At 46.8% G+C, this 20888-nt stretch overlaps 1 protein-coding gene and 2 pseudogenes across 2 annotated transcripts in view; 1 reads left to right on the forward strand and 2 right to left on the reverse strand.

Annotated features, from left to right (window-relative positions):
• The window catches only part of LOC126295143 (speckle-type POZ protein-like), a 149809-nt gene that overhangs the window by 31274 nt on the left and 97647 nt on the right, over positions 1-20888 (reverse strand). The gene's annotated exons all lie outside the window — the stretch shown is intronic.
• LOC126295579 (5S ribosomal RNA) lies at positions 5356-5473 on the reverse strand (annotated as a pseudogene).
• LOC126295513 (5S ribosomal RNA) lies at positions 5678-5795 on the forward strand (annotated as a pseudogene).

The raw sequence follows: 20888 nt of genomic DNA on the forward strand, positions 1-20888 counted from the left end.
AAAATACTAACGCGAATTCTTTACAGACGAATGGAAAAAGTGGAAGAAGCCGACCTTGGGGAAGAACAGTATGGATTCCGTATAAAGGTGAGGCAATACTGACCCTCCGACTTATCTTAGAAGCTAGATTAAGGAAAGGCAAACCTACGTTTCTAGCATTAGAAGACTTAGAGAAAGCTTTTGACAATGTTGACTGGAATACTCTCTTTCAAAATCTGAAGGTGGCAGGGGTAAAATATAGGGAGCGAAAGGCTATTTAGAATTTGTACAGAAACCAGATGGCAGTTATAAGAGTCGAGGGACATGAAAGGGAAGCAGTGGTTGGGAAAGGAGTGAGACAGGGTTGTAGCCTCTCCCCGATGTTATTCAATCTGTATATTGGGCAAGCAGTAAAGGAAACAAAAGAAAAATTTGGAGTAGGTATTAAAATCCATGGAGAAGAAATAAAAACTTTGAGGTTCGCCGATGACATTGTAATTCTGTCAGAGACAGCAAAGGACTTGAAAGAGCAGTTGAACGGAATGGACAGTGTCTTGAGAGGGGGATATAAAATGAACATCAACAAAAGCAAAACGAGGATAATGGAATGTATTCGAATTAAGTCGGGCGATGCTGAGGGAATTAGATTAGGAAATGAGACAAAGTCGAAGCAGAGAGGATATAAAATGTAGACTGGCAATGGCAAGGAAAGCGTTTCTGAAGAACAATAATTTGTTGACATCGCGTATTGATTTAAGTGTGAGGAAATCGTTTCTGAAAGTATTTCTATGCAGTGCAGCCATGTATGGAAGTGAAACATGGACGATAAATACTTTGGACAAGAAGAGAATAGAAGCCTTCGAAATTTGGTGCTTCAGAAGAATGCTGAAGATTAGATGGGTGGATCACATAACTAATGAGGAGGTATTGAATAGAATTCGGGAGAAGAGGAGATTGTGGCACAAGTTGACTAGAAGAAGGGATCAGTTGGTAGGACATGTTCTGAGGCATCAAGGGATCACCAACTTAGCATTGGAGGGCAGCGTGGAGGGTAAAAATCGCAGAGGGAGACTAAGAGATGAATACACTAAGCCGATTCAGAAGGACGTAGGTTGCAGTAGGTACTGGGAGATGAAGAAGCTTGCACAGGATAGAGTAGCATGGAGAGCTGCATCCAACCAGTCTCAGGACTGAAGACCACAACAACAACATGTCTGTAAAAGGTATAAATTGCACAACAGAGTTGTTTCTACGAAAGTCTTTACCGCCATTAGCGAGATATTTGATGTTGCCGTATGGCAACGCTAGGCGCTTTCACTACCTAGATTTATATCGATTACAACTTCAACTAAAATAAGTAGGTTATTGAAATTTCTTATTACATATACAAGTTTTGTACAAAATTTATTATTCAGTCTCTATTATACAATTGATACTTTATAACACAGTACAATTAATAATCAAATATCAAACCTTGAACTCAGCATTATTTTACGTGAAATGGAATAAAACAGTCAATACACAATCCTACACTACACTTTGAACACATTGTCCTCACAATAGATTTACAGTCCCTGTGTGCACACCTTTTCTTCTTCTTTCCTTCTGTGTGCTGGACGAGGTGGTCAGTCTTATCAAACGTAACTGAATCTGATATGCGGCTGTCGGAACATGCCCTTGATACAGATGGTCTCCTGGCTCCTTTTGGTAAAGCTTGGTGTCTTTGCAAGTACACTGTTGCTACTTCTCTCTTGAAATCGAGCTGTTTGGTTCCTTGCTTTATTATACAAAAAGCAACCGTTTTGTATGGCGACATCTAACATCCGTATAAAGAGACACCAGTACCATTTCTTGCTTCTTATTACAATGCGACAGTATGCTAGACTCTGATCCATCTGATCATCACCTCCCATATATGTATTATACACTCCTGGAAATTGAAATAAGAACACCGTGAATTCATTGTCCCAGGAAGGGGAAACTTTATTGACACATTTCTGCGGTCAGATACATCACATGAACACACTGACAGAACCACAGGCTCACAGACACAGGCAACAGGCAACAGAGCATGCACAATGTTGGCACTAGTACAGTGTATATCCACCTTTTGCAGCAATGCAAGCTGCTATTCTCCCATGGAGACGATCGTAGAGGTGCTGGATGTAGTCCTGTGGAACGACTTGCCATGCCATTTCCACCTGGCGCCTCAGTTGGACCAGCGTTCGTGCTGGACGTGCAGACGCGTGAGACGACGCTTCATCCAGTCCCAAACATGCTCAATGGGGGACAGATCCGGAGATCTTGCTGGCCAGGGTAGTTGACTTACACCTTCTAGAGCACGTAGGATGGCACGGGATACATGCGGACGTGCATTGTCCTGTTGGAACAGCAAGTTCCCTTGCCGGTCTAGGAATGGTAGAACGATGGGTTCGATAACGGTTTGGATGTACCGTGCACTATTCAGTGTCCCCTCGACGATCACCAGAGGTGTACGGCCATTGTAGGAGATCGCTCCCCACACCATGATGCCGGGTGTTGGCCCTGTGTGCCTCGGTCGTATGCAGTCCTGATTGTGGCGCTCACCTGCACGGCGCCAAACACGCATACGACCATCATTGGCACCAAGGCAGAAGCGACTCTCATCGCTGAAGACGACACGTCTCCATTCGTCCCTCCATTCACGCCTGTCGCGACACCACTGGAGGCGGGCTGCACGATGTTGGGGCGTGAGCGGAAGACGGCCTAACGGTGTGCGGGACCGTAGCCCAGCTTCATGGAGACGGTTGCGAATGGTCCTCGCAGATTCCCCAGGAGCAACAGTGTCCCTAATTTGCTGGGAAGTGGCGGTGCGGTCCCGTACGGCACTGCGTAGGATCCTACGGTCTTGGCGTGCATCCGTGCGTCGCTGCGGCCCGGTCCCAGGTCGACGGGCACGTGCACCTTCCGCCGACCACTGGCGACAACATCGATGTACTGTGGAGACCTCACGCCCCACGTGTTGAGCAATTCGGCGGTACGTCCACCCGGCCTCCCGCATGCCCACTATACGCCCTCGCTCAATGTTCGTCAACTGCACATACGGTTCACGTCCACGCTGTCGCGGCATGCTACCAGTGTTAAAGAGTGTGATGGAGCTCCGTATGCCACGGCAAACTGGCTGACACTGACGGCGGCGGTGCACAAATGCTGCGCAGCTAGCGCCATTCGACGGCCAACACCGCGGTTCCTGGTGTGTCCGCTGTGCCGTGCGTGTGATCATTGCTTGTACAGCCCTCTCGCAGTGTCCGGAGCAAGTATGGTGGGTCTGACACACCGGTGTCAATATGTTTTTTTTCCATTTCCAGGAGTGTTTTTGGCTACCAGTTTTGGTCTGGCAATCATTATATTTCGCTTTTTAAGTTTCGAGAATGTCTTTACATGGCCAACTTCCTTATGCACCACATGAAGAAGAGATCATTGTTTCAACTGAGTGGTCCAGCCACTGCACATAGAATAATCCATCGTTCTTCTCTATTTGGATCTGGGGGCTCAACAAACACATCACCTTCAATATCGTCATCATAAAGAATCTCCAGCACCTCATCATGCTAGAAACCTCTTGTAAAACAAAAAAGAGAAAATTCGTCCTTTTACTGAGTACAAGTGCAAGCTTTGCCATAAGGCAACACCGGCCTTCAAACGGCCTAAATGAACGTAATTTATTTCATAGCAAGCAGTAACCTTCAAAGAGTATACATTTGAGTGTTTAAAGCACAACCATACTAAAAAACCAAATTATATATCGTAAATTTCTGTGTAAAACATACTTACTCGAACTTATACTCCATTTTGCTTCGTCATTCAGCTAACAACGACTTCCAACACTGCTTACATCGCAGAATTTAAATGTACCGTTAAAACTGATGCATTGTAGTGATCTTTACAGTCTTGCGGAACAGAATCCAGTTGATGTCGTGGAATCAACGATTTTAAAAAAAGTGTTACAAACGTTGCCATTTGGCAACGCGCGGCGCTAATGTGTTAGCGCTAGGATTTCACCCGGAACAAGTCCCGCCCATTCACTCCCCTCCACACCTATCCATAGTGTAAGGCCCTCCCCTAAACAGAGGCCAGTTCCACAAGCTGGAAGCTACATCAATGTCATGAGATTCAGTAATGATAAGAAATTTAAGTTTTTCTGGATAGTAATATAATATGAATGTTCGTTATTAAAGAAATAAAAGTATTTATACAGAATTGAAAGCATCGCCAGCAATACAAAACAAAAAATAACGTGTGTAAGTAGGCTGTTTAGGTTTTTATGTTGGTAACGCCACGTAGCGCTCTGTATGAAAATCCCTGGCTGTGCTGTGTGCAGTCTGTGGGTGGTTGGCATTGTTGTAATATTCGCTATTGTAGTGTTGGACAGTTGGCTGTTAACAGCGCGTAGCGTTGCGCAGTTGGAGGTGAGCCGCCAGCAGTGGTGGATGTGGCGAGAGAAATGGTGGAGTTTTGAGAGCGGGCGATCTGGACGTGTATCCATCAGAAACAGTAATTTTCTAATATTGGATATCATGGACAGATTATATATATATATATATGCCTATCAGTAGATAGTGCCTTCAGTAGTTTGAATCTTTTATTCAGCTGGCAGTATTGGCGCACACTGTATTGCAGTAGCTCGAGTAACGAAGATTTCTGTGAGGTAAGAGATTCGTGAAAGGTATAGGTTATTGTTACTCAGGGCCATTCTTATGTAGGGATTATTAAAAGTCAGATTGCGTTGCGCTAAAAATATTGTGTGTCAGTTTAGTGATGATCAGAATAAGTAAACGGAGTAATGACTCAGTACGTTCAGTTCTGCTCAACTGTTTGAAAAGCAAATAACGTAAGAAGTTTTCCAGCACAGCAATTCATTAATTTTTCTAAAAGTACGTTTCACGTGATGTTATTTAAGGGCAATAAGGACAAATTTTCATTAACTGATTCAATTATTTTAATACGTTTATTTGAGGGGAAACAACAGAGAAAACAAACAGTGTGAAAACAATGGTCTTGAGTCTCTCACGTCGGTAGTAAAGCCACGGATGCAGTCAACTAACTCTGTTGTCTAAAATCAACGTTATATACAAATAAGTGAAATTCGTTTTGTTTATATAGGCCCTCATAGCAACTCGCGAAAATTAAAGAATATAAGAATGCCATGAAGTAGAAATGCCTAATGAAAGCAGTAAGATATTTGCTTACATGCCACAAGCACCACTGGATGTGTATGTGGGCATACGGTCGGCACACAACTCTCCCGTCCGTGTGTCACTTTACGAGACCCGAGCCGCTACTTCTCAATCTACTAGCGCCTCAGTTTCGCCTCACAAGGGCTGAGTGTACCCTGTTTGCCAACAGCGCTCGGCAGACCAGATGGTGACCCATCCAACTGCTAGCCCAGCCCGACAGTGCTTAACTTCGGTGATCTGACGGGAACCGGTGTTGCCACTGCGGCATGGCCATTGGGAGACAGAACTACACTGCTTCAAAAAAAAAAAAAAAAATGCGGTGCCTTCAAAGACTGTGTTCAGACACACCACGGAATAACACTGGGTGTACGCAAATTCTCATTACAAACCCTTACAGACTCCGCCAGAAAAATGTATACACACTGTAAGGAATGAAAATGATTACTTATATGTTTATTTTACATGTAATAATAGATCAAACCGGCAACGGCCTTACCGCAGTACATACACAGGTTCCCGTGAGATCACCGAAGTTAAGCGCTGTTGGGCGTGGCCGGCACTTGGATGGGTGACCATCCAGGCCGCCATGCGCTGTTGCCATTTTCGGGGTGCACTCAGCCTCGTGATGCCAACTGAGCAGCTACTCGACCGTATAGTGACGGCTTCGGTCAAGAATACCATCATCACGGCGTGGAGAGCGGTGTGCTGATCCCATACCCCTCCTATCCACCTTCTCCACTGGGGATGACACGGCGGTCGGATGGTCCCGGTAGGCTACTCGTGGCCTGAAGACGGAGTGCTTATAATAGATCGCTCATGTTGAACAGCCTTCACTTTTGCACATGGTTACTCAAAGTGTTCACCGTTAGTGGCTATACCCACAACAGAACGATGAGCGGTCGCTGTAACTATGTCAGTGAATGTTACCGTCGAGATCGGTCCGTATATCGCCGTAATCTCCTGGCGAAGTTTCTCCAGCATGCGTGGCTTACGTCGATAGACCTTATGTTATCTTTCACAGTTCCGCACAAGTGAAAGTCCGTAGGTGTTAGATCTGGCGACCGTGGAGGGAACCTCAATGGGCCCTCTTGGTGCAGTCCGATGGCCCAGAAAATTGTCATCCAGGAAAGCTCGTATGGCGAGGTGGCGCCCCACCCTGTTGGTAGAAGACCCCTTTATCAGCATCATAAAGCACATATGTACCTGGCAAAATTGGTGGGTGTAACACTTCCGGGTACACTTCTCTAGTGACAGTAGCATCAAAGAAGAAGGGTCCTACTAGGATCCTAGATGATAGTCCACACCACACATGAACTCCTCGTACATTGACCGCTTTATGCACATAAACATGCGGATTGTCCGGTGCCCAGTACACACTGTTATGCCGATTCGAGCTTCTATTAAATTTAAACTGTGCCTTGTCACTCCATACTGCCTTTGTCACAAATTGTTAGTCATCAGTTACCATTTGCTGATACCATTCGACAAAACTGCATCTACACTATCAGGATCGTCACCATTAATCGTGTGCAGTAATCGTGGAATGTAAACTTTCCACTTTTCACCTTTCCAAATTCTTCGTGCCCTTCTACTGTTAACGCCCACTTCACGTGCACATTGCGTAGCAGACTTCTGTGAAGAATTAACAAACGTTTCCAACACGAGAGCCGACGAAGCAGGACTTGTAGCTGTACACTGTCTTCCTTTGTGGGTATCACAAATCGTTCCATGCAATTCGAACTTGTCAAAGCTGCATTTAATTGTTGGGTGGGTTGGCGGTTCTGTTTCAAACTCCCGCCTCCACCGATGTTGCACTTCAACGGCAGTATTAAACTTGAAAAACCACTTCACACTACATTTTCGTTGCTCGAATGTCAAGCGTGCTCCAGCCGTTTTCTCAATACCGCGATGTAAGTACTAACATCTGCTGAGCCAAAGACCATACTATAACACACTGGTAACTCAAAAATAAATGGCTCTGATCACTGGGGGACTTAACATCTGCGGTCATCAGTCCCCTAGAACTTAGAACTACTTAAAGCTAACTAACCTAAGGACATCACACACAGCCATGCCCGAGGCAGGACTCGAACCTGCGACCGTAACGGTCGCGCGATTCCAGACTGAAGCGCCTAGAACCGCTCGGCCACACCGGCTGGCACTGGTAACTCAAACCGAAGGACAATATCGATATCTTGACAGAGCCTGACAAAGGGTGTATACATTTTTCTGGCGGACTCTGAATAATGCATCCACGGTAAGAATAAACCTTGTGTACACATTACTCGGATTTGCGATATTTCAGAACAGGGGGCAAAACATTGATAATAGCGCCGCACCTCCGCCTTATGTGACGTCATAAACTTTTAAAAAAAAAAAAACATTTTTCAAAAATACGTTCACTTCTTTTTGCAAAGTTTAACATACAAAGCACATATGTTTGTAAGACATGTTATTTGTTTCTTTGGTTTTAGCGCGCAAAAAACTGGGGTCGTACGCGCCCAAGTCAAAACTATAAGACACGAAAACAGAGGATTTAAGAAACGACAATACGTCACTCCCTACCAACGTAAGAGGACAGCTAAAATAGAGACGTGAAGAGAAGGGCTATAGAATATACCACACAGAAACGAAGGTCCAGAAGTAAACATTAAATGGCCTCCGCCATATAACTACGACGTATAAAAAGTAATACACGGCCGGCAGTCCGCGCGTAGTTTGCTAAAATGGAAGATTACTCAGACGGCAAAACCAAGCGGGAACGTAAGCGGTTAAAAAAAAAAATGCTCATTCCGTCAGAAAGTTACAACTTGGGCGCAATGTGGAAAAGTAGTGGGGGAGCGCTACTTAACAAATGGCGATGGCTAAAAAGGCAGTGAACCAAACGCATCATAGTTACACTACTGGCCATTAAAATTGCTACACCACGAAGATGACAGGAAGAAGTTGCTGTGATATGGAAATCATTAGCTTTTCAGAGCATTCACTCAAGGTTGGCGCCGGTGGCGACACCTACAACGTGCTGACATGAGCGAAGTTTCCAACCGATTTCTCATACACAAACAGCAGTTGACCGTCGTTGCCTGGTGAAACGTTGTTGTGATGCCTCGTGTAAGGTGGAGAAATGCGTACCATCACGTTTCCGAATTTGATAAAGGTCAGATTGTAGCCTTTCGCAATTGCGGTTTATCGTATCGCGACATTGCTGCTCGCATCGGTAGAGATCCAATGACTGTCAGCAGAATATGGAATCGGTGGGTTCAGGAGGGTAATACGGAACGCCGTGCTGGATCCCAACGGCCTCGTATCACTAGCAGTCGAGATGACAGGCATCTTATCCGCACGGCTGTAACGGATCGTGCAGCCACGTCTCGATCCCTGAGCCAACAGATGCAAGACAACAAGCATATGCACGAACAGTTCGACGACGTTTGCAGCAGCATGGACTATCAACTCAGAGACCGTGGCTCCGGTTACCCTTGACACTGCATGACAGACAGGTGCGCCTGCGATGGTGTACTGGACGACGAACCTGGGTGCGGCAAAACGTCTTTTTTTCGGATGAATCAAGGTTCTGTTTACAGCGTCATGATGGTCGCATCTGTGTTTGGTGATATCGCGGTGAACACACATTGGAAGCGTGAATTCGTCATCGCCATACTGGCGTGATGGTATGGGGCGGCATTGGTTACACGTCTCGGTCACCTCTTGTTCGCACTGAACAGTGGACGTTACATTTCAGATGTTTTACGATCCGTGGCTCTACCCTTCATTCGATCCCTGCGAAACCCTATATTTCAGCAGGATAATGCACGACTGCATGTTGCAGGCCCTGTGCGGGCCTTTCTGGATGCAGAAAATGTTCGACTGCTGCCCTGGCCAGCACAGTCTCCAGATCTCTCACCAATTGAAAACGCCTGGTCAATGGTGGCCTAGCAACTGGCTCGTCACAATACGCCAGTCACTACTCTTGATGAACTGTGGTATCGTGTTGAAGCTGCATGGGCAGGTGTACCTGTACACGCCATCCGAGCTCTGTTTGACTCAATGCCCAGGCGTAGCGAGGCCTTTATTATGGCCACAGGTGGGTTGTTCTGGGTACTGATTTCTCAGGATCTATGCACCCAAATTGACTGAAAATGTAATCACATGTCAGTTCTAGTATAATATATTTGTCAAATGAATACCCGTGTATCATCTGGATTTCTTCTTGGAGTAGCAATTTTAATGGCCAGTAGTGTGGATGGGACACCTAGCAGACACTAATACACAGGGTAGTCGCGCAGAAAAGCTTTAGCGCATGCTTTTCCCGCGCGCCGTACGAGAGTGGGGCATGTGATATCTCCTGACATTTGCTACCCCAGAGAAATGATTGGTCAATCGACATCTCATTTCGTGTAGGTCTAAAGTGAATATATATCGCGAGGAGGTGCGTTTCGCCTGCGCGAATGAAGTATTTACTCCTTGACTGCGCATTGCTCCATGACGAGCGGAGAAAAGTAAGAAAATCGTATTTGTTACGAGACAGGATAACGAGAGGACGTGCAGGAAGTGTGCACAATGAAACGGTCATTGTTAGCCGCCATATTCTATCATTTGTGTTTTTGTGAGTCACAAGCAGTGTGTAACATTAATGTGGAGTTTAGTAACGGCCAGAATACAGTCTCTTGCATTTTAAAGGTAATTCCGCGTATTTAACTTTTATCAAAGGATTCTCTGAGGAACTGTACAGGACTTCGAACATTTGGTGGCCGATGTTTGCAGCAGAATCTGCTTCTAACACACGATCAAAGCATAGAGAAATTTTCTTTGATAAAAAGAGCTCATTTCACTCGCAGACAACCATCGAATGGCCAAATGCGAATGGCTGTGTTCCAGTTCTAGAAGATCCTATAGAAGTTTTCTTTATCTTACATTTTAAGAATTTTACAAGCAACCGTCGGAGTCGGCAGGTGCTTCTCCACCACTTACATCTACACTCCTGGAAATGGAAAAAAGAACACATTGACACCGGTGTGTCAGACCCACCATACTTGCTCCGGACACTGCGAGAGGGCTGTACAAGCAATGATCACACGCACGGCACAGCGGACACACCAGGAACCGCGGTGTTGGCCGTCGAATGGCGCTAGCTGCGCAGCATTTGTGCACCGCCACCGTCAGTGTCAGCCAGTTTGCCGTGGCATACGGAGCTCCATCGCAGTCTTTAACACTGGTAGCATGCCGCGACAGCGTGGACGTGAACCGTATGTGCAGTTGACGGACTTTGAGCGAGGGCGTATAGTGGGCATGCGGGAGGCCGGGTGGACGTACCGCCAAATTGCTCAACACGTGGGGCGTGAGGTCTCCACAGTACATCGATGTTGTCGCCAGTGGTCGGCGGAAGGTGCACGTGCCCGTCGACCTGGGACCGGACCGCAGCGACGCACGGATGCACGCCAAGACCGTAGGATCCTACGCAGTGCCGTACGGGACCGCACCGCCACTTCCCAGCAAATAAGGGACACTGTTGCTCCTGGGGTATCGGCGAGGACCATTCGCAACCGTTCCATGAAGCTGGGCTACGGTCCCGCACACCGTTAGGCCGTCTTCTGCTCACGCCCCAACATCGTGCAGCCCGCCTCCAGTGGTGTCGCGACAGGCGTGAATGGAGGGACGAATGGAGACGTGTCGTCTTCAGCGATGAGAGTCGCTTCTGCCTTGGTGCCAATGATGGTCGTATGCGTGTTTGGCGCCGTGCAGGTGAGCGCCACAATCAGGACTGCATACGACCGAGGCACACAGGGCCAACACCCGGCATCGTGGTGTGGGGAGCGATCTCCTACACTGGCCGTACACCTCTGGTGATCGTCGAGGGGACACTGAATAGTGCACGGTACATCCAAACCGTCATCAAACCCATCGTTCTACCATTCCTAGACCGGCAAGGGAACTTGCTGTTCCAACAGGATAATGCACGTCCGCATGTATCCCGTGCCACCCAACGTGCTCTAGAAGGTGTAAATCAACTACCCTGGCCAGCAAGATCTCCGGATCTGTCCCCCATTGAGCATGTGTGGGACTGGATGAAGCGTCGTCTCACGCGGTCTGCACGTCCAGCACGAACGCTGGTCCAACTGAGGCGCCAGGTGGAAATGGCATGGCAAGCCGTTCCACAGGACTACATCCAGCATCTCTACGATCGTCTCCATGGGAGAATAGCAGCCTGCATTGCTGCGAAAGGTGGATATACACCGTACTAGTGCCGACATTGTGCAAGCTCTGTTGCCTGTGTCTATGTGCCTGTGGTTCTGTCAGTGTGATCATGTGATGTATCTGACCCCCGGAATGTGTCAATAAAGTTTCCCCTTCCTGGGACAATGAATTCACGGTGTTCTGATTTCAATTTCCAGGAGTGTACATCTACATGGATACTCTGCAAATCACATTTAAGTGCCTGGCAGAGGGTTCATCTATTATTATCTATTATTCCAATCTCCTATAGTGCGCGGAAAGAATGAACACCTATATATTTCCGAACGAGCTCTTATTTCCCTTATTTTATCGTGGCGATCGTTCTTTGCTATGTAGGTCGGTGTGAACAAAATATTTTCGCATTCGGAGGAGAAAGCTGGTGATTGGAATTTCGTGAGAAGATTCCGTCGCAACGAAAAACGCCTTTCTTTTAATGATTCCCAGCCCTAATCCTGTATCATTTCTGTGACACTCTCTCCCATTTTTCGCGATAATACAACTTTTTCCATATACTCAGTCAATCCCATCTGGTATGGATCCCACACCGCGCAGCAGTATTCTAAAAGAAGACGGACAAGTGTAGTGTAGGCAGTCTCCTTAATAGGTCTGTTACATTTTCTAAGTGTACTGCCAATAAAACGCATTTTATGTTCGTTCCTTCCAATTTAAGTTGTTCGTAATTGTAATACCTAGGTATTTAGTTGAATTTACGGCTTTTAGATTAGACTGGTTTATCGTGTAACCGAAGTTTAACGAGTTCCTTTTAGCACTCATGTGGATGACCTCACACTTTTCGTTATTCAGGGTCAACTGCCACTTTTCGCACCATTCAGATATCTTTTCTAAATCGTTTTGCAGTTTGTTCTGATCTTCTGATGACTTTATTAGCCGATAAACGACAGCGCCATCTGCAAACAACCATATTGTCTCCCAAATCGTTTATGTAAATAAGGAACAGCAAAGGGCCTATAACACTACCTTGGGGAACGCCAGAAATCACTTCTGTTTTGCACGATGACTTTCCGTCAAGTACTACGAACTGTGAGCTCTCTGACAGGAAATCACACGAGAGTAAATTGTCTACGTGTGCGAAATTACGTACGCTGTAGGGATCGTCGACGCCGAGAGGGACAGTGTTCTTCACAGACACACAAACAGAGGCAGTACCCACACTAGTTCAGTAACAACGAATTTAATATTACCAGCGAAAAAACATTAATTTTTTCTTCTGAGCAGTAAAATATACTACAAACGGTAGAGAGACAGGTTGAAGGTGGTTCATTGAACCTACACTTTATTGTGAATAGCAGAGTAAGCACATAGATGTAGATGTAGGAGTGAGATTAAAATTCGAGGAGAAAGGATATCAATGATACGATTCGCTCATGATATTGATAAAGTCAATAAGAATTACATGATCTGCTGAATGGAATGAACAGTCTGATGAGTACAGACTACGGACTGAGAGGAAATCGAAGGAAGTGGAAAGTAATGAGAAGTAGCAGAAAGGAGAACAGCGAGAAACTTATCAGGGGTGATGGTCACGAAGTAGTTGAAATTAGGGAATAAGCAAACTAACCAATGACGGACGGAGCAAGGAGGACATCAAAAGCAGACCAGCACTCGCAAAAAGGATTCCTGGCCAAGAGAAGTCTACTAATATCAAACATAGGCCTTAATTTGAGGAATAAATTTCTGATAATGTACGTCTGTTGCACACTGTTGTATGGTAGCGAAACATGGACTAAGGGAAAACCGGAACAGACGGATGTTGAAAAACTGGGTGGACTGATAAGGTAAGGAATAAGAAGTTCTGCGTAGAATCGGAGAGGAAAGGAATACGTGGTAACCACTGACAAGGAGAAAGTACAGGTTGATAGGACACTTGTTAGACATCAGGGAATGACTTCCATGGTACTAGAGGGAGTTATAGATGGGTAAAAAACGTAGAGAAGGAACACTGGAATACATCCAGCAAATAATTGAGTGCTACTCTGAGATGAAGAAGTTGGCGCAAGAGAGTTATTCGTGGCGAGCTGCATCAAATCGGTCAGAAGACTGATGACAAAAAAAAAAGGGATTGATCAGATCTGTGCAAATACGACCCGAGGTGCCATCTACATCGTCAGTATTGGTTCTCCACCAAAAATGTCTGACGCCGCTCATTAAGAGCATAAACACACATCCAAAAAGTTTTGCTTCAGCCCTGTTCCCAGAACTTTCGAAGGCAGACGTTGACTGTGGATATTGTATCACAGACACAGTCCCTAAGACTGTCCAGATATGTCACTAAAGCCGTCCAAAGATGTAAACGAGTATGCATGAGCACCGCCTATTAGAGGGAGGGGGTACGACAGCCGATCCGTTCCGGTGATTCCACCAGGAAGGAGGTACACGGCTCGTGTTGTCTGTAGTTCAACCGTGCCTAGACGGTCAGTACGGCGGTTCGATAACGTCCGCGTTGTTACTTTGTGCCAGAAAGGGCTTTCAACAAGGGAAGAGTCCAGGCGTCTCTGTGAACCAAAGCGGTGTTGTTCGGACGTGGAGGAGATAGAGAGAGACAGGAACTGTCCATGACATGCCTCACTCAGGCCACACAAGGGCTGCTACGGCAGTGGGTGACCTAAGAATTATGCCTGGGAAGCACCCCGACAGCAACGCCTCCATGTTAAATATGCTTTTCGTGCAGCCACAGGACGTCGTGTTACGACTCAAACTGCGGGCAATAGGCTGCTTGATGCGCAACTTCACTCCCGGCGTCCACGGCAACGTCCATCTTTGGAACCACGACACCATGCAGCGCGGTACAGATGGACACAAAAACATGCCGAATGGACCGCTCAGGATTGGCATCACGTTCTCTCCACCGACGAGTGTCGCATATGCCTTCAAACAGGACAATGGTAGGAGACGAGTTTGGAGGCAACCCGGTCAGGCTGAACGCCTTAGGCACAGTATCCAGCGAGTGCAGCAAGGTGGAGGTTCCCTGATGTTTAGGGGTGGCATTGTGTGGGGCCGACGTACGCCGCTGGTGGTCATGGAAGGCGCCGTAACGGCTGTACGATACGTGAATGTCATCTTCCGACTGATAGTGCAACAGTATCGGGAGCACATTGGCGAGGCATTCGTCTTCATGGACGACAATCCGCGGCCGCATCGTCCACATCTTGTGAATGACTTCCTTCAGGATAACGACATCGCTCGATTAGAATGGCCGCCATGTTCTCCAGTCGAACATTCCTCGGAGAGGTTGAAAAAGTGCTTTTTATGGATCACATGACCGACCAACTACTGTGATGGATCAACGCCCAATCGCCTTTGAGGAGTGGGATAATCTGGACCAACAGTTTCTTGATGAACTTGTGGATAGCATGCCACGAAGAATACAGGGTGTTACAAAAAGATACGGCCAAACTTTCAGTAAACATTCCTCACAGACAAAGAAAGAAAATATGTTATGTGGACATGTGTCCGGAAACGCTTACTTTCCACGTTAGAGCTCATTTTATTACTTCTCTTCAAATCACATTAATCGTGGAATGGAAACACACAGCAACAGAACGTACCAGCGCGACTTCAAACACTTTGTTACAGGAAATGTTCAAAATGTCCTCCATTAGCGAGGATACGTGCATCCACCCTCCGTCGCACGGAATCCCTGATGCGCTGATGCAGCCCTGGAGAATGGCGTATTGTATCACAGCCGTCCACAATACGAGCACGAAGAGTCTCTACATTTGGTACCGGGGTTGCGTACACAAGAGCTTTCAAATGCCCCCATAAATGAAAGTCGAGAGGGTTGAGGTCAGGAGACCGTGGAAGCCACGGAATTGGTCCGCCTCTACCAATCCGTCGATCACCGAATCTGTTGTTGAGAAGCGTACGAACACTTGGACTGAAATGTGCAGGAGCTCCATCGTGCATGAACCACATGTTGTGTCGTACTTGTAAAGGCACATGTTCTACCAGCACAGGTAGAGTATCCCGTATGAAATCGTGATAACGTGCTCCATTGAGCGTAGGTGGAAGAACGAAACTAAAATGAGCTCTAACATGGAAAATAAGCATTTCCGGACACATGTGCACATAACATATTTTCTTTATTTGTGTGTGAGGAATGTTTCCTGAAACTTTGGCCGTACCTTTTTGTAACACCCTGTATAGGCATGTATGAATCAATGCAAGATGACGTGCTACTGGGTATTAGAGGTACCAGTGTGTACAACAGTGTGGACTACCACCTCTGAAGGTCTCGCTGTATGCTGGTAAAACATGCAATGTGTGGTTTTAATGAGCAATAAAAAGGGCAGGAATGATGTTTATGTTGATCTCTATTCCAATTTTCTGTAGAGGTTACGGATCTGTCGGAACCTAGGTGATACTAAAGTTCTTTGATGTGTGTATTACATATCACCAATGGGAGTGTGAGGAAGTTTTAGACATGGAGGACGCAGTGATCTATGCAACGTATGCTGTCACAATGTCCGTCTTACTATGTGCTCACTTTGGCACCGATATCGGTGGATTCCAGCCACTTGAGACTTTAATAACTTTAAAACTATACTGGATGTTAACAAATGATTATTAACATGTGATACGATAACGCATGGTGTTTTTTTTAATTTGCAGCCGACGCATTTCGGACGCAGAAACACCTGATAAGTTGTGGACGCCATAGCAAAAAGCTCAGTGTGTGTCGTACAGACGGCGCCAGAAAACCAAGTGTAACAAAACTTGCAAAGCACGATGCGGAAAGCAACCCAACGTCGCCACCAACTACTGGGGCATGGCATCCGTCATTTGTGGAAACAGGTACCGCTCTGCATGAAAAGAGAGCGGGTGTCCCATTGGTCCAGGCGCCGACATGGACAAGGCAGGTCTAGCGTTAACAAGGGACTCGGCAACACTGCTGCGTAGAGTGGTCAGAGAGTTGGTTTAAATGGTTCAAATGGCTCTCAGCACGATGGGACTAACATCTGAGATCATCAGTGCCCTAGACTGGCCATTAAAATTGCTATACCGACGAGAAATGCAGATGATAAACGAGTGTTCATTCGACAAACATATTGCACTAGAATTGACATGTGGTTACATTTTCACGGAATTTGTGTGCATAGATCCTGCGAAATCAGCACCCAGAACAACCACTTCTGGCCGTAGTAACGGCCTTGATACGCCTGGGCATTGAGTCAAACAGAGCTCGGATGGCGTGTACAGGTACAGCGGCCCATGCAGCTTCAACACGATACCACAGTTCATCACGAGTAGTGACTGGCGTATTGTGACGAGCCAGTTGCTCGGCCACCATTGGCCAGACGTTTTCAGTTGGTGAGAGATCTGGAGAACGTGCTGGCCAGGGCAGAAGTCAAACATTTTCTATATCCAGAAATGCCACGAGCGGGACCCACTACATGCGGTCGTGCATTATCCTGCTGAAATGTAGGGTTTCGCAGGGATCGAATGAAGGGTAGAGCCACGGGTCATAACACATCTGAAATGTAACGTCCACTGTTAAAAGTGCAGTCAATGCGAACAAGAGGTGACCGATACGTGTAACCGATGGCACCCCATACCATCACGCCAGGTGATACACCAGTACGGCGATGACGAATACACGCTTCCAATGTGGGTACACCGCCATATCGCCAAACACGGATGCGACCATCACACTGTAAACAGAAACTGGATTCATCCGAAAAAATAACGTTTTGCCTTTCGTGCAACCAGGTTCGTCGTCGAATACACCATCACAGGCGTGATGCAGCGTCAAGGGTAACCGCAGCCGTGGTCTCCAAGCTGATAGTCCGTCCTGCTGCAAACGTCCTCGAATTGTTTTTGCAGATGTTTGTTGTCTTGCAAACGTCTCCATCTCTTACGAGAGCCTGCGATGGTGTATCCGACGACGACGAACCTGGGTGCACGAATGGCTAAACCTCATTTTTTCGGATGAATCCATGTTTTGTTTACAGCATCACGGTGGTCGCATCCGTGTTTGGCGACATCGCGGTGAACGCATTGCATGCCTGTATTCGTCATCGTCATACTGGCGTATCACCCGGCGTGATCGTATGGGGTGTCACTGGTTACACGTCTCGGTCACCTGTAGTTAGCATTGACGGCACTTTGAACATTGGACGTTACATTTCAGATCTCTTATGACCCGTGGCTCTACCCTTCATTCGATCCCTGCAAAACCGTACATTTCAGCAGGATAATGCGCGACCGCATTTTGCAGATTCTACCCGGGCCTTTCTGGATACAGAAAATGTTCGACTGATGCCCTGCCCACCACATTCTCCAGATCTCCCACCAACTGAAAACGTGTGGTCAATGGTGGCCCAGCGACTGGCTCGTCACAATACGCCAGTGAGTAGTTTTGATGAGCTGTGGTATCGTGTTGAAGCTCCATGGGCAGCTGTACCTGTACACGGCGTCCGAGCTCTGTTTGACTCAATGCCCAGGCGTATCAAGGCCGTTATTACGGCCAGAAGTGGTTGTGCTGGGTACTGATTTCTCAGGATCTATGCGCCCAAATTGCGTGAAAATGTTATCACACGTCAGTTCTAGTATAATATATTTGTCCAATGAATACTCGTTTATCATGTGCATTTCTTCTTGGTGTAGCAATTTTAATGGCCGGTAGTGTGAAGGAGGCACCACTGAACAGTTTAAGGTAGGAAATCTGTGGTCGAAGAAGCCAGGCTTAGAAGATATGCTAGTAAATTTGCCTGCCGCTTTGTCTAGCGTTACTGTTTTCCAGCTGAATTTCTACTAACATGCGTACAAGTTTTCACATACTGTGCTGTTTACTTATGTGTAGATTCATTATTTCATTGGGATGAAGCAAGGAGGGCTAATCTGATTACTGGGAAGTCATGATGCAGGTTTCGTTTACTTTACCTGTTCATAAGGTGGCTCCGTTGTATTTACTTTGTTCGATGACAGATGATGATGATGATGATGATGATGTCCCATACTCTTAGGAGCGTAGGGAACCATGCGGGAGCCCCGCATCGCCGACTAGGGAAGATCGTAGCGGAGGTGGTAATGCAGATGAATGATGATGATAAAGTCAACACAACAGCACCCAGTCATCCAGAGGCAGGGAAAATCCCTGACCTCGCCGGGAATCGAACGCGGGACCCCGTACGCAGGAAGCGAGAATGCTACTGCAAGACCACGAGCTGCAGTCCCAGGACAGAACGTCCTGTAACTCAACAACAGATCAATTCATTACTCAGTGCTTACCGGAGGCGTACAGTACAATTCGGTTGAGCCGTGCTGGTACATAACACGGTGTATCCAATAAAATCATACAATTAAAAAAAAATCGTAACTGTTTTGTTACTGGAGATATGTGCGTGAACAACGTACTATTGGAAAGAGCAAACTCGAGTTTTACACGGCTCCCGCTAGGTAGCAGCAATCTGTGCCCACTCCATTTATAGTAAGAATGGTGTCGGCACAAGAGAAAGCGTTTTGTGTTCTCCGTTTCGCACAGTGTGGGTCAGTAATGACCGTTTAGCGTGACTTTCGTGCTAGGTATGGTGTGGATCCTCCTACAGCACAGAGCATTAGATGATTAAACTCTGCCCGAACAGGCCTTGGAAGGGCCAACGGTACCGACCGGCCGCCGTGTCATCCTCAGCCCACAGGCGTCACTGGATGCCGATATGGAGGGGCGTGTGGACGGCACACCGCTCTCCCGGCTGCATAGGAGTTTCTGAGACCGGAGCCGCTACTTCTCAATCAAGTAGCTCCTCAGTTTGCCGCACAAGGGCTGAGTGCAGCCGCTTGCCAACAGCGCAAGGCAGACAGCATGGTCACCCGTGCAAGTGCTAGCCCAGCCCGACAGCGCTTAACTTCGCTAATCTGACGGGAACCAGTGTTACCACTGCGTCAAGGCCGTTGGCACAGCATTAGACGATGGCACGAACAATTCCGAGAAACAGGCTGTTTGTGCAGAGGCAAATCGCCGGGCCGTCCCAGAGTGTATTACACAGACGTCGAACGCATCCGCCACAGTTTCACAAGGAGTCCGCAGAAATCCGTTCGCCGTGCAGCTCGACAGCTCAACATGGCCCCGACGTCGGTCTGGCGTGTGTTGCGTCGACGTTTACGCACGAGACCGTACAACATTCAGCCACTGCAAGCTCTTCGTGAAGGTGACATACAGCAAAGTGTGGAGTTCTGTAATTCCGTTCCCGGCAAGATAGAAGATGACAGTTTCTTCCACGCGTAGTGTTTAGTTCCATTACCTGTAAGTGGAAAGGTGAATCGTCGTAATGTTAGAATATGAGGTACGGAACAACCACATGAAGTTGTACAACATGAGAGGGACTCTCCAAAATTTTGACATATGCCAGGCATCTCAAGGGAGGGCGGGGGGGGGGGGGGGGGGGGGGAAGCATATGAACACCTATGAAAAGGTGTGGAATACTGATGAACTTCCCGTTCATAAAAAAAATTCATTGTATATATTTATTAGTTTCAGAAATATATTCTTTTTGATACACCCTGTATTTCCTGGTCGCTAAAGAACCTATTCATGGCCGACGAGGTCAGCTGACTTGAATCCCGTTGGTTATTTGCTGCGGGAATATCCAGAGTCACTGGGGTATGAGACTACAGCGGATATGCACTTGGAATTAGTTGCCAGAATTGTAGCAGCCTGTGATGTGATTCGAAACACATGAAGGATATTTGTCGCGATGCGTGAATCTCGTTCGCCAGTATCTTGCTTGCATTGAGGTTGATGACAGTTTCAGCACATTTTCTAGCATATAATACGAATGGTACGTTCACTGTGTCAGTGATGGTATTTGCAGTTAACCTGTGTCAATAAAGTACTCAGCAATGTGATTTTACCCCTACTACGAGGGTAATCCCCAAAGTGAGGCCTCTTAATTTTTTTTATAATTACATAGACCTGATTATTTCTACAATGGTTTGCATCAGTTTACAGCTTGAACATTTAGCTATTTTTCGACATAACCATTTCTGTCGATGAATTTTTGTAGACGCTGTGGTCGTTTTTGTATGCCCATGTCATACCAGCTCTCTGCCACGCTGTCCAGAAAGTTATGAACCTCTTCTCTCACCTCGTCGACGTAGCTGAATCGCTCTCCGGCCAGATGTTCTTTTAACCTAGGGAACAGGTGATAGTCACTGGGCGCCAAGTCAGGGCTATAGGGTGGGTGATTGTGTTCCACTGAAACTGTTGCAGGAGAGCAACGGTTTGCCGAGCGACGTGTGGGCGAGCGTTGTCACGGAGAATGTGTACGGCCTTGCTCAACATTCCTCTTCCCCGCTTCTGAATTGCCCGTTTGAGTTTTTCCAGAGTCTCACTGTACCTGTCAGCGTCAACTGTGGTCCCTGTGTGCATAAACTCGACCAACAGTACTCCTTTCCGATCCCAAAAAAAAAAAAAAAACGATTGTCATGACTTTACCGGCAGAC

This window comes from Schistocerca gregaria, chromosome 11 (genome assembly GCF_023897955.1).
Source record: "Schistocerca gregaria isolate iqSchGreg1 chromosome 11, iqSchGreg1.2, whole genome shotgun sequence".
Lineage (NCBI taxonomy): Eukaryota > Metazoa > Arthropoda > Insecta > Orthoptera > Acrididae > Schistocerca > Schistocerca gregaria.